The sequence below is a fragment of the Hordeum vulgare genome, chromosome 7H (genome assembly GCF_904849725.1).
Source record: "Hordeum vulgare subsp. vulgare chromosome 7H, MorexV3_pseudomolecules_assembly, whole genome shotgun sequence".
Lineage (NCBI taxonomy): Eukaryota > Viridiplantae > Streptophyta > Magnoliopsida > Poales > Poaceae > Hordeum > Hordeum vulgare.
The window spans coordinates 45,441,645-45,455,250 of record NC_058524.1 but is presented as its reverse complement, the minus strand read 5'-3'; the positions used below and the strand labels follow the sequence as shown (position 1 = coordinate 45,455,250).

Sequence of the window (13,606 nt, the reverse complement as noted above, 5' to 3'; positions counted from 1 at the left end):
AGAGTTGAAGCAATTTATGAACTTCAATTCTATGGTAAAAACCCACCGAACGTCGTAGTCTTCAAATGTTATTGGTTCTAGCCGAAAAAGACTAGAAGGACTCAAGAACATATAGGACTAGTCGAAATCAATCCAAACACCCATTTAGATGTTCCCGATGTCTATATTACGGCTCAACAGGCGACCCAAGTTTTCTATCTACCGTAGGCATGCCAAACGGATAAGAATCTGGAAGGTTGGTATGTTGTTTATGAAGTGCCGCCACATGTCAGACCACCTCTCCCAAATGAATAGGACTATGAACCTCACATTAACCCAGACACATATGATGGAGAATTCTTCCAAGAAACACGTCTTTCCAAGAAACGTTTCAAGAACCGTCGTGCTTCATCCAAGAACATGGAAGTAGACAGCGACAATGAATCCGACTCCAGCCCTGAGCCGGAACCAGAAGACCTGGAACTCGTAGAGGTTACTGATGCGGATGACCTGTCAATGCTTCAACGATTAAAGGAAGGCCTTTCACAACTTCACGCCGTTGAACCCGATGAGCACGTCATTCATGAAGACATGCGTGATAGTGATGATGATGATGCATTTATTGATGATGATTATTAGTTTGTAAGATTCACAACTTAAATTATATATATTTTAATATTTATTATTCATGTACATATTATTAATCATTTCAGTCATTCAATTTTTTTATGTTGTACTAATTTCTTTTAATCTTTATCATGGCAGGTGTTGAAAGATGGTGGGCACGGGTCCAGAGCGCTCGACGGGTTCTTCCCAGGCGCCCCGCACGAGGGGTGGTACTTCCCTTCCACCCCTATCTCTCTGTAGAGCCTTGGCAGACAGTCTTTCGACACCAGCCGGGGGTTCTTCTTCGTCGGCGGCATTGCCCACTAGGAGAGGTGCTGGTCGGGTAGGGAGGAAGGGGAAGGGTACAGGGAGAAGTGGTGGCCGCGGAAGATCCAGGAGGACTATTGAGCCGTCCTCGCCACCACCACCAGCTCATTCACCCGAGCATAGGACTAGTATGGTCGACCCGTTTGCGGAGGAGGCTACGGGGACTCCGGTCCAGGAGCCTGGTGTTCACGGGCATTCGTCCCATGAGACTCCGGTCCAGGAGTAGCCTCGGGTCGAGGTGCATTCGGCCCAGGAGCAGCCGGAGGAGACTACGGTTCTGGAGGCTTCACCCGACGTGGAGAGGCCCAGATGGGAGCCTTGGCCGGATCGTACCGAGTTGCCGGATTGGACCGAGGGTCCGGGTGGCTCAGGGGGCGGGGATGGCGGGGATGAGCTTACGGATAGTGAGGGCGATGTGCAGGTGGACGGGGCCATCGTGTACAAGCGTGGTAGTACACGTCTCCCGGTCGCCCCGGCTACCCGCGAGCAGAGGCCGGTGATTAAACCTGAAGGAGATAGGTAAGTACATTTACCCTTTTTTTAGCTTTTGCCTTCAAGTTTGTTCAAATATCTAATGCGCTGACCTTATCATACTGAGGGGATGGGTACACCCTCTTGGAGTCCGCAGGATGAACTCCGTCCTTGGTGTGCTTTGCCGGACAAATTTCCCGGGGTTTGTCACGTTGCTTGGTGAGGGTCAGGTTCCTACACTAGGATTTACCTGGGAGCACTACCAGGTTGCGCAGGCCCCGCCGGAGGAGATTATAGATGGTGTCTTGTGCCACACGAGGGCCGAGATGGTGATCAAGAGCTTTTGGGTAAATTATCCTTTTACAGAATCTAAAATTAACAATATACCTAATTATTGTACTAATCGGTGTTTTCACGTTTGATTGAAGACCTTCTATAGGTGTGAGGATGGATATGAGGAGGAGGCGGCCAGGGTTCTCGACGTCGAGTGTAGGCGGTTACTCCAGAACTTGCGCCACGAGGCTCGGCCGCAGGCTATTCGAGATTACTACGCCACACATGGTATTAAGAAGGAGAAGAAGGATTGCCGCGGAAAGTTTCTGAAGAAGGAGCAATACATGAAGGTAATTACCTATTCTTAAGTCCTTCTACCTAGTTTTCTTGATTTCATTCATAGGCGTAGCGCTGAAAATTCTTTCTAATAACTTACATGTGCCCCCGAGATGGTGTGCGGATAAGATGGATTGTTGGGAGGCGTTGGTTGATGAGTGGTGCACAGGCAGCTGGCGAGCCGTCCATGAGAATGCGAAGGATCGGCGTAGCCAAATGGTTGGTGTGCCACACCATCAAGGCAGCGCCAACTTACTTTAGTTTGGACGAAACTGGTTACGTGATTTGCTTCATCATTCATGCAATTCATTCTTGATGCTAATATTTTGTTCCTCTCTTTTAGGCGCATCACAATAAGACTAAGATGCCACACTTGTACGACCTTTATGGCATGGCCCATACTGCCTCGTACAAGAAGGCGAAGGCATTCTCTGAGTCTGACCTGGATGATCCCAATAACTTCACCAACATATCATCCCACCAGAAGCTCGTGGCATACAGGGACGCGGGGAAGGCTACGAAAGGGGATGACTTTAACCCTAGCCAGGAACCTTTGGATCCAGAGCTGGTGATGATATCTGGTGGCGGGAGGCCCCATGGCTCGATAGCCATTGGAAATGGGATAATACGTTGTCCACTCACTCTTCCGGAGATCAAGGCGCGCCAGTCGAGCAGCTGTCCTGAGATAACGCGTCGTCCACGGCCAGTCGAACTTGCCATCAAGGTTAGTTGTACGGACGAAGAACACTTTCATCCATTTCATTATGTGTGTCACCATAGATCATTACTGTGGTAACGAGGAATGGTGTTTCAGGCTGCTCTTCAGAAAGAGAGAGCGGCAAACCAGGCTGCTCTTGAGAAAGAGAGATTGGCAAGCCAGGCTGCTCTTCAGGCTGCTCTTGATGAGAGGGACGAGACCACGACACGATTTCTTGAGGAGGAGAGGGCCCGGAATGAGGCGGGTTAACGGGCCCTGTACGAGCTTTTTGTGGTATGTTTTTTTTCACATTAGCCAAATCATGTGTGTAATGTCTGTTTCAATACTAACTAATACGACCCACTCTTTAGGGTCTGTGCGAGAAGAGCGGTCAAGTCCCTCCGCCGATGACCGTCTTCTCTTCGATTGGCACGGTGAGTTTCATTGTAAACTAGTATTAATAATTGAGTGTCATCATGCTAACTGAGACATTGCAAAATATCTTTTCTACAGAATAACTCCCGAGCAGCATCGCACGACCCTTCTCCAGGGCAACCGTCTCCAAACGAAGCCGGCGCGAGCAACCGTGGTGTTTCTCCTCCTTGATGACCACTACGGTAAGTTTATCCTCCAAACTTAGCTTGTTTTCCTCTAAAATGAGATAATTAGCCCATTTAGCTCCAAGAAGACATAATTAGGTAATTTAGCTCCAACAAGAGGAGAAGAAATAGGAAAAATGAAAAGAAAGAAGAAGAAGAAGAAGAGAAGAAGGAGAAGGAGGAGAAGGAGGAGGAGGAGGAGAAGGAGGAGAAGGCCAAGGACCTTCTAGTCCTTCTCCTCCTCCTCCTTCTCCTCCTTCATTTCTTCTTCTTCTCCTCCTCCTCCTCTTTCTTCTCCTCTTTCATATTATCCTTGCTTTAATTTCCCCAACGATGACATAATTAGTCCATTTAGCTCCAAAATACCATAATAAGCTCAAAATGGCATAAGAACCTTGGTTAGCACATTAATATTATATACTTAGCTTGTTTTCCTCTAAAATGACATAATTGGAACATTTAGCTCAAAAAAGACATAATTAGGTAATTTAGCTCCAACAAGAGGAGAAGAGGAGAAGAAATAGGCAAAATGAAAAGATAGAAGAAGAAGAAGAAGAAGACAAGAAGGAGAAGGAGGAGGAGGAGGAGGAGGAGGAGGAGAAGGCGAAGGACCTTCTAGTCCTTCTCCTCCTCCTCCTTCTTCTTGATTTCTTCTTCTTCTCCTCCTCCTCCTCTTTCTTCTCCTCTTTCATATTATCCTTGCTTTAATTAACCCAACAATGACATAATTAGCCCATTTAGCTCCAAAATACCATAATAAGCTCAAAATGGCATAAGAACCTTGGTTAGGTCATGAATATTATATACTTAGCTTGTTTTCCTCTAAAATAACATAATTAGCCCATTTAGCTCAAAAAGAAGGAGAAGGAAGAAGAAGAAGAAGAAGAGAAGAAGAAGAGAAGGAGAAGGAGAAGAAGAAGGAGGAGGAGGAGAAGAAGAGAAGAAGAAGGAGAAGAAGGAGAAGGAGCACTCATTCTTCTCCTTCTTCTTCTCTCCTTCTTCTCCTCCTTCTTCTCCTTCTTCTTCTCTTCTTTTTTCTTATTCTCCTCCTCCTTCTCCTTCTCCTGCCCCTTCCCCTCCTCCACCTCCTCCTCCTTCTTGTTTTTCTTCTCCTTGTTCTCTTCTTGCTTCTTCTCTTTCTTCTTCAATTTAGCTTATTTGTCATATATATGTTGTTGTTCTTCTTCTTCTGACTTTCTTATTCCCATTTTGCAGATTGGATGTACTACATGCATGGAAGCTGGCGTTGGAGTGCTTTAGTTTTCGTTTTTATTTGAGTTGATGAACAATGTGGAACTATATGTATATGTATATATGGATGAACAATATATGTGCAACTATATGTATGTATATATGGATGAAACTTTGTATGTGTTGGTTCTTTTGATATATGGGATGTACGTTGATGAACAAATGGCATTGATGAGCTTTATATGTATATCATATATGTGTTGTGACCTATTTATGATATATGTGCTATGAATTATATGTATATGTGCTGTGAAATAGAAAAAATAAATAAAAATGTGACAATATAGGCTCTTTGCCGTCTGTCAGCTCATGGCAAAGGCCTTTGCCGTCAGCTGACCGACGACAAAGGTGCCACGTGTCAGCCAGCTGTGCAACCTGGGCGGTAGCAGCTGGCCATATAGTCTCTTTGCCGTCTGCTTCCTGGGGGCAGAAGGCAAAGAAGAGGGCACAGAGGAGGGGGAGGAGGAGATAGACGGCAAAGAGTGGAGAGAGGGGGAGGGGAGGACCCGGCAGACGACAAAGATGGACGGGGAGGCAGACGGCAAAGATGGAGGGGGAGGGGAGGGGAGGAGAAGGCAGACGGCAAAGATGGGCGGGGAGGCAGACGGAAAAGATGGAGGGGGAGGCAGATGAGAAAGCCTCTGTTAACCCCTAACGGAGGCAACGCCTGTCGGCTACCGTCTCAAGCGCTTTGTCCACTGCTCCTTAGGAAAGCTGACGGCAAAGAGCTTTGTCGTCCGCCTTGCGCGGGCAGACGGCAAAGAAGGTCCTATGCCGTCGTAGGCTGACGCAGAAATTTTGTCGGCCGTGACAATCTTTGTCGTCTGTGGTATTGTCTTTGCCGTCCGGGATATTGTCTTTGCCGTCTGTGATGGCAGACGACAAAGTAGGTGATTCCTGTAGTGACGCCTGCCCCAAGGCGGGCGCCAACTGTCGTGGGTATAAGCCTGACAGTAGATGTGTAGGGTACGGAAAGATGGGCAGAGCCTTAGCTACGGCGAGCTTGTATGAGTTCAGGCCCCTCTGCGGTGGAGGTAATAGCCCTACGTCTCAGTGCTCTGGGAGCTTGTTGTCGAGTGGAATATGGAATACAATGATTTGCTACCCCTGCACCAGTGGGGGAGGGTGGCTTATATAGAGTGCGCTGCCCTCCACAAGGATAGTGAAAGAAATTAAGGAGGGACAAAGAAAGTTCACTTCAGATAGAGATAAAGATTTGCTCACACTGGTCCTCGGCAATGACGAACATGGAGGACGAACGCGATGCTTCGGTCCTTCTTACCCATGGTGGCTTGGGTTTGCGAGAGACCAAGACACTTACAGAAGCCGAGAGAGAGCAAAGAAGCGGCAGCAGGATGAGGAGAATGACAAGTTCAACCAGTTGCTTGCCAGGATTAACGAGCAACACAAGAAGATTGATGAGCTTAGAGGAGTACCATGCCAGGAAGATCCTGCACTTGATATTACCGGCGCCCCAGCTAAGAGGAAAAGCAGCGTGGCTGAATCTGAGGCCCCGCCCGATGATGAACGAAGAATGATAGAGGGCGGTCCCGGCTACCCCGTGGATGGAATCAAGGAGTCAAAATCATGTGAACTCCATCAGAAATTCAAGAACATATCCATGAAGGTGGCCGTCGAACAAGCTTTACCTTCTGGCCCTGATGCACGCTGGCATGGCCATCAGATTCCAGCTAGCTTTGCTAAAGTCGGGGTGGATGAAATCATGACGGGGTTTAATGATATGGAGCTCGACATAGTTGGACCCGAAGATGAGAGGACACTCGGAGAAGTACTGGGTGGAGTCATCCTATGGGACAAGAACTACATCAAGCTTCCAAGCTCGGCCCCAAGGACAACACCGCCTCCGAGTCGTCGCAGGTCACCTACACCTCCATTACCTCCAAGCCCTCCACATGACGTCGGCCAGCACAACACGAGTCCATCTCGATCACCGCCGCCGGACTTGGGTCGTCCGTCTCCGCCGCCGCCCACACATGATACTAAGCGGAAGCCTGCCACGGATACAAAGCGGGAGCGTGCCACCAAGAACGCTCCGTCGACGATTTCTAAGCCACAGAGCACCCCAAAGCGCAAACGGTTGCCCCTCCCAAAGGTACGTCATGCTAATCTTCCTATCAGACCTTATGATCGTACCCCCGAGGAAAACGCCAGGATAGCAAAGGAACATCATGATGCGCAGATGAAAAAGAAGGAACCCGAGCCCCGCCCGGAATACACCGAGAAGCAAATAGCATTTGCAAAATACTTCACGACCCTTCCATCACAGTATGACTTACACCATAAGCCTGATGACTATACACGCACATTGCAGAAGGAAGTGAAAAAGAGCAGATCACGTGCAAGCCCTCCACATGACGTCGGCCAACACAACACGAGTCCATCTCGATCACCGCCGCCGGACTTGGGTCGTCCGTCTCCGCCGCCGCCCGCTCCGGATACTAAGCGGGAGCGTGCCACCAGGAACGCTCCGCCGACGATTCCTAAGCCACAGAGCACCCCAAAGCGCAAACGGTCGCCCCTCCCAAAGGTACGTCATGCTAATCTTCCTATCAGACCTTATGATCGTAACCCCGAGGAAAACGCCAGGATAGCAAAGGAACATCATGATGCGCAGATGAAACAGAAGGAACCCGAGCCCCGCCCGGAATACACCGAGAAGAAAATAGCATTTGCAAAATACTTCACGACCCTTCCATCACAGTATGACTTACACCATAAGCCTGATGACTATACATGCACATTGCAGAAGGAAGTGAAAAAGAGCAGATCACGTGCAAGTGCAAGTGGGAGCAAATCAAGTTCAACTACAAGCAAGAAAAAATCAGACGTTCCTCAGCTTGGACAATAGGCCAAACAGTCCATCCCACCCCTCAAGGTGTTAACCGAGAATGTTCCCCCACCAGTGCAGGGGCTAGCTTTAGAAAGAGCAAAGGAGTTGGCGGCTGCATGTGGTGTCTTGGTTGAAGAATTGCTGTCTTCCCAAGACGACATGATACCCAAGGCTGTGGTAGCCCCTAAGCCACAGTTTGTCATGGGTGAGCCTTTGGTCAGCAAAGATGATCTCCCAACAAATATGCATTACTTGCATCAATGGTACTTAAGTGAATCAAAGAATGGGAGAACGATGATCGCGCTGAGTGTCCCACTGGAGTACTACGGCCGCCCCGAACAAATCCATATCGACTTTGATGAACTCTTTCAGATGTACAATGGCGACGCCCTCGACAAATCGCTTATGAGTTGCTATTGTGTGTAAGTTTTTCAATTCGTTGTCTACATATAACTTGTTTAGTTATTTCAATTCATTGTCTCTATATAACTTGTACTCTATTATGCAGAATGAAGATTCTGGATTGTAAAAGTAAGAGCATCCTAAATATTGGGTTTATTGACCCAGATAAAATACATATGGCGACGCTAACTAATTATCCCAAGGAGACAGAGGAAAACCTTCTAAGGTTTCTAACAGATCAAAATTTCTGTGACCACATACTGTTTCCATACAACTTCAGGTGAGGGTCTTTACTCTGTTGTGTCCATTCACTTATAAGTGTAATTGATAAGTTACTGACACACACACACACACACATATATATATATATATACATGTGCAGCTTCCATTGGATTCTGTTGGACATTCAAATTGATAAGGGAAGAGTTGATGCCTTCGACCCATTATCGAGACCCTTGGAACAGTTCCAAAGCCTACAGGACATGCTCCAAGGGAAACTTCAAGCATTCTTGCACTGTATCGGTCTCTTTCGATGATTTTTTGATATATCAGTTAATGAAAAACTTAGCAAATCATTATCCTTGTCGGGCAGGGTTCGGAAGCGGTTCAAGTGTGTGACTCCCGGTATCGAGCATGAGAAGCTGACCTTTAGAGCGGCTCAGGTAAGTAGTAGTATGATATACTTCTATTTTCAATACATTTATGATGCTAGATTATTATTTTGATTATATATATTCTATTTTCTAAAGTGCGACCAGCAGCCACGGGGAACGCATCTATGCGGATACTATGTTTGCGAGACCATTCGCACGTTTACCTCTGAGCACAAGGATCACAGATTCGACGTAAGCAATGAACATTCACACCTCTATTTTTACCCGTCATTCTTTGTTATCATGATTGTAATTCATATTCATCTCCTCTTCTTATATAGCACACGGCAATGATGATGAAGGTCCTACCAGAGCAACGCGCGATTGCTGTTGCAGAGGAGCTTGCGACCTTTCTGAGGACGGAAGCTATAGATGACAAAGGACGATTTAGTGTAGCTAGGGGCCATTACTGATGTTCGTCCATGTAATCAAATAGACGGGCTCTAGTCCCGATAATTCAGATCTCCATAATTGTATATATATGCTCGCTTGTAAGATAAGTTAACCTTATATATATGCATAATTATTTCTATTTAAATTATATGAAAACTAATTCCCGAACACCAAACGAGGCATCACGTTAATCTCCCGAACACCTAAACCCTAAAACCCTAAAACCCAAAAATAATTTCATTAAAAAAACACGAAAATAAGAAAAATCTCAAACTCTTTAGTCCCGGCCCGTGTAACGAACCGACACTAAAGGTCCTGCCCCGTGGGGCGCTACGTGGCGCCCACGTGGAGCACCTTTAGACCCGGCTTGTAACAGGGCCGAGACTAAAGGTTAGGCCTTTAGTCCCGCCCCTTTAGTCCCGGTTGGTGAACCGGGACTAAAGCCCCTTACGGGCCGGGGCTAAAGGCCCCGTCCCCACTAGTGTTTCCTCCCAACTACAACAAGTCAATAAATAGTAGAGTTACGGTCCCAATTGTCGAAGAAACGAATTAGGGGATGAACTGGAACAACATCAGAAAATTTGCAGTCAGAGTGTAGAAAGGCCTAAATTTGGAATCAAATTCAAAAGAAAAAGAACTTAGATGGGAGCAAGTAGTAAGTTAAAAATATATTATGTGGGCATTTCGTGTTGCAGATATATACTTCTTGTGTATGTATAAGAAATGCCATGAGTGGACTATGGCTTATAACTTTGCAAAAATGTGTCATGCAATGGCTAGACTGGAATACTAACTTGCTAACCATGTTCGGTTTGAAGAATTGTGTTGTGGATTGATAATACCACAGGTGGACAGCCTGCTAGCAACCTATGTTCTTTCTTCAAGCATGAAACATTCACCTCCATTTAGTACTATGACATGTTATTGTGATGTAGAACTACTGCCTCTGGAATCTGAATGTACACTGCTATGCATGTTGCAGGCAATGAACTCTTCTACAACAAAAAATATCAGGAAGTAGCAGGTCACTATACCGACGCCCTGAAAAAGAATCCAAATGAACCCGCAATAAGGATTTTGGTTTACAGCGATTATGCCTTATTAAACATTTGAAGGCAACTTGTATGAGCTGTTTTATATCTGTTATTATTCTATCACAGCACTTTTATGAGCTGTCATACTGTACATAATACATTGCTTAAATTTGTTTATCCAATCAGGCCCAACACCGATTTGTTTCTTTGATTACAAAAAATTCAGTAACATAGCATATGTCATCTATGACCTGTCTTATATGTTTATATCGTTAGCTATATGGCATGCTATGGGGGTCACCATTTTATCTTAGCACCTGATCACTGTAATATTTTACTATGATGATAATGCTACTTTTATGATTGGCCATCCAGGTTTTCGGAAACAGAGCTCAATGTCACATTTTTCTGGGAGCTCTGTCCGAAGGTTTGGAAGATGCAAAAAAATGTCTCGAGTTGGATCCTATCTATCTGATGGGTTATGTGTGTAAAGCGAAGCTTCAAGCCCTGATGCAGAATTATGAAAGTGCTATGGCAATATACATAGAGGGTTTGAAGTGTGATCCCAACAGTACTATTGTTATTGATGGCTTTAAGAGGTAGCATTCCAGTCCTTTGTTTGCCTTCTTGACACTATAACATGTATTGACATTTGTTTTTGTTGGACTAGATGTGTGATATGCATTGAGAAGTCTAAAGACGGTGGTGTTGGGCCTGAGGATTTAGAAGACATTTTGGTTAGTCTAGTTTATTTCCTTGCGACAAGTCTTTCATCATCATTTGTTTCTTTTTAATTTTTCCACATACATTTCTTGCATGCATGGTTCACTGTGACTCTGAAATTGTATCCTGACTGGCAATGAAACCCTTCTAATTAGTAGATAAACTTTAAAAGTACCACTTAGAAATCTTAAATAGTATGTATGGTGTACATGAAGCACAGCTCAATAAAAACCTTCTAATTACTAGTTAATCTTTCCCACTTCAAAACTATCTGGTTGAGTTTTATTACGCATAGTGACTAATTATTTGCTCTCAATAATCCTTTCAGAGAGATTGGCATTCGGACATTCATTTGTCTAATGAACTTAAAAAGTGCATGGAAGAAGTTGCAGTAGTCAGGAAAGAAGCTTCTGATGAGCGCTTGAGGCGGATTGAATCTGAACAAACAGTAAGTCTATATCATGATGTTCTAAAGCGTGATAAGCATTATTTTTGAAAAAACTAGCTTATTTAGATTGAAGGTCGCACATTAGCCCTATTGGATATGTGCATACTCTCTAGATTAAGAGATTCTCACTACATCTTATCTGGACTGGATGCTGTTTATGTTAAATGAAACCATATTACTCAAGCCATATATCACAGTTAAATATGAATGTTAGTGTGTGATTTCTGCAGGCCAGGACATCAGAGGCAAACCATGTTCAACATAAGAAAGAAATAGAGGAACATCTTTCCAAAGTGCTACAAGATATGCAACAAGTTATAGCAGGACAAGATGAAGTTGCTAATGAGCTACAGAAAGCTAATAAGCATATTGAGCATGTTGAACATCAGCTTTTGGAGTCAAAAAAGTTTCATAGTGAGGAACTTCAGAAGGTCAATGAGCATAGTTTGAATTTGCAACATCAGCTCACTGAATCCAAGGAGCGATATAACCAGCTTCAGTCCAAGCATGATGTCTTGCTAAAGGAACGAGATACTACACTCAAAGAGGTAAAAATTTTATGCCGGAGAGGTACAGCGATGTGCTGCCAGTTCTCATTAGCTGAACTAAAGCACGCAAAAGAAAATTTCAGTACTTCAATGAAGTTCAGAGAATGTGGGTTTGCCTCTCACTACGAGAAAAACCTACTACGCCTACGGCTTATTCTATGACGATGGCTTTTTGTCGGGGCCGTCGGCATAGTTGGCATTATGCCTACGGCTTTCTAAAAGCCCTCGGCACAGAAAAGCTGTAGGCATATCTACATCTAGGCCGACAGCCTCCGTCGGCATAGCAAAGGCCGTCGGCCTATAGAATAGTACGCCTACGGCCATCGTCGGCGTACATGAGCCGTCGGTATAGATGTGGGGCCGGCGACAGCCCCCGGTACGGGGGGCTGATGCCGTCGAATCTATGCCGACGACTAGACGTCTGGCCGTCGGCATAGATACACAACGCCACGTCATCGATCCGGGGCGCACCGACCAGCAGCTATGCCGACGACTGCCGTCGGCATATCTGCCACGTCATTGATCCGCAGCGTGTCGACCACCGGCCATGGCCGTATCTATGCCGACGACTTTGCCATAGGCATAGTTTTATTTTTTTTTCTTTGCACCATGTGTGTGTGTGTGTATATATATATATATATAATTGATTAACTTACATGTACCATGTGTAAATATAAATGTATTATTATTTTTATGAATATATATGTACTTTGTACTTTTTTCGAATACGTTAATGATGTGTCGTCATTTTCTTTGAATATAGGTCCTTATATTTTATTAAAATCAAAAACAGCTCTGCCTACAGAAATATTGTGGTGGTTGGAAACGCCCTACACGCGTCTCCGGGGTGTGACCCCCCTCACGTCCGGGGTGTGCCCCCCTCACGGAAAGTCAAAGGCTAGATCTCGTGTTCAATCGTTAGACGGTTAGGCGGGACGGGGGCCCTGGGGTAGCAGTGGGACCAGAGCATCGCACCGGGCCCTCATACATGTCGTACGGTGTGGTGACATGTCCGAAGAGGCGACACGCGATGGACGAGTCCACTGGTGAAAGCCTGTCTGACGCAATGCAAAGGCCTAGATCTACGGGTCAACGGGGCTAAGGTTAGTCCGATCGGGTGGCTGTCGGGGGTAGCTATGCCACCGAAACATCGCGTCGGGTCCTCATGCATATGTCAAAGTGATGTGACATCCACAAACGCCCGTCGCGACGCTCGGGTGTGTGTCCCCCCTTCATGGACGACACTGCCACAATCACTTTGAGGGGGGAAATAGCCGCGTCGGGTCAACATGGAGGGAACCTAGTGATGGGTTGTACTGAGACCATGTTCTTACATGTTCCTATGGGCTGACCTACCGAAACGAGGTGGAAGAGTCCACTTGTCAAAGCCCATCCGACATAAGTCAAAGGCCTAGATCTACGGGTCAACGGGGATAGGGTGAGTCCGATCGGATGGTTGTCGCGGGTAGCTATGGCACCGAAACTCGCTCGTGTCCTCATGCATGTGTGGAAGTGATGTGACATGCATAGACGCGTGTCGCGGCTCTTCGGGGTGTGCCCCCTTCATGTACGGCAATGCTGCCGTCATTTTAAGGGGGGGGGGGAATAGCCACGCCGGGTCAACATGAAGAGAACCTAGTGATGGGTTGGACCCAGACCATGTTCTTACATGTTCCTATGGGCTGACCTATCGAAATGAGGTGGAAGAGTCAACTGGTCAAAGCCCGTCCGTCGCAAGTCAAAGGCCTAGATCTATGGGTCAACGGGGCTAGGGTTAGTCCGATCGGGTGGCTGTCGGGGGTAGCTAGGCCACCGAAACATCACGTCGGGTCCTCATGCATGTGTGAAATTGATCTCACATGCGTAGACGCCCGTCGCGACGCTCCCGTGTGTGTCCCCCCTTCATGTACGATAATGTCGTCGTCACTTTAAGGGGAGAAATAGTCGTGTCGGGTCGACATGGAGGGAACCTAGTGATGGGTTGGACTCAGACAATGTTCTTACATGTTTCTATG

General features: G+C 46.1%; 1 pseudogene; it reads left to right on the top strand.

The window, feature by feature from the left end:
• The window catches only part of LOC123408217, a 40,966-nt pseudogene extending 29,213 nt beyond the window's left edge, over positions 1-11,753 (top strand).
• The last annotated feature ends 1,853 nt before the right edge of the window (positions 11,754-13,606 follow it).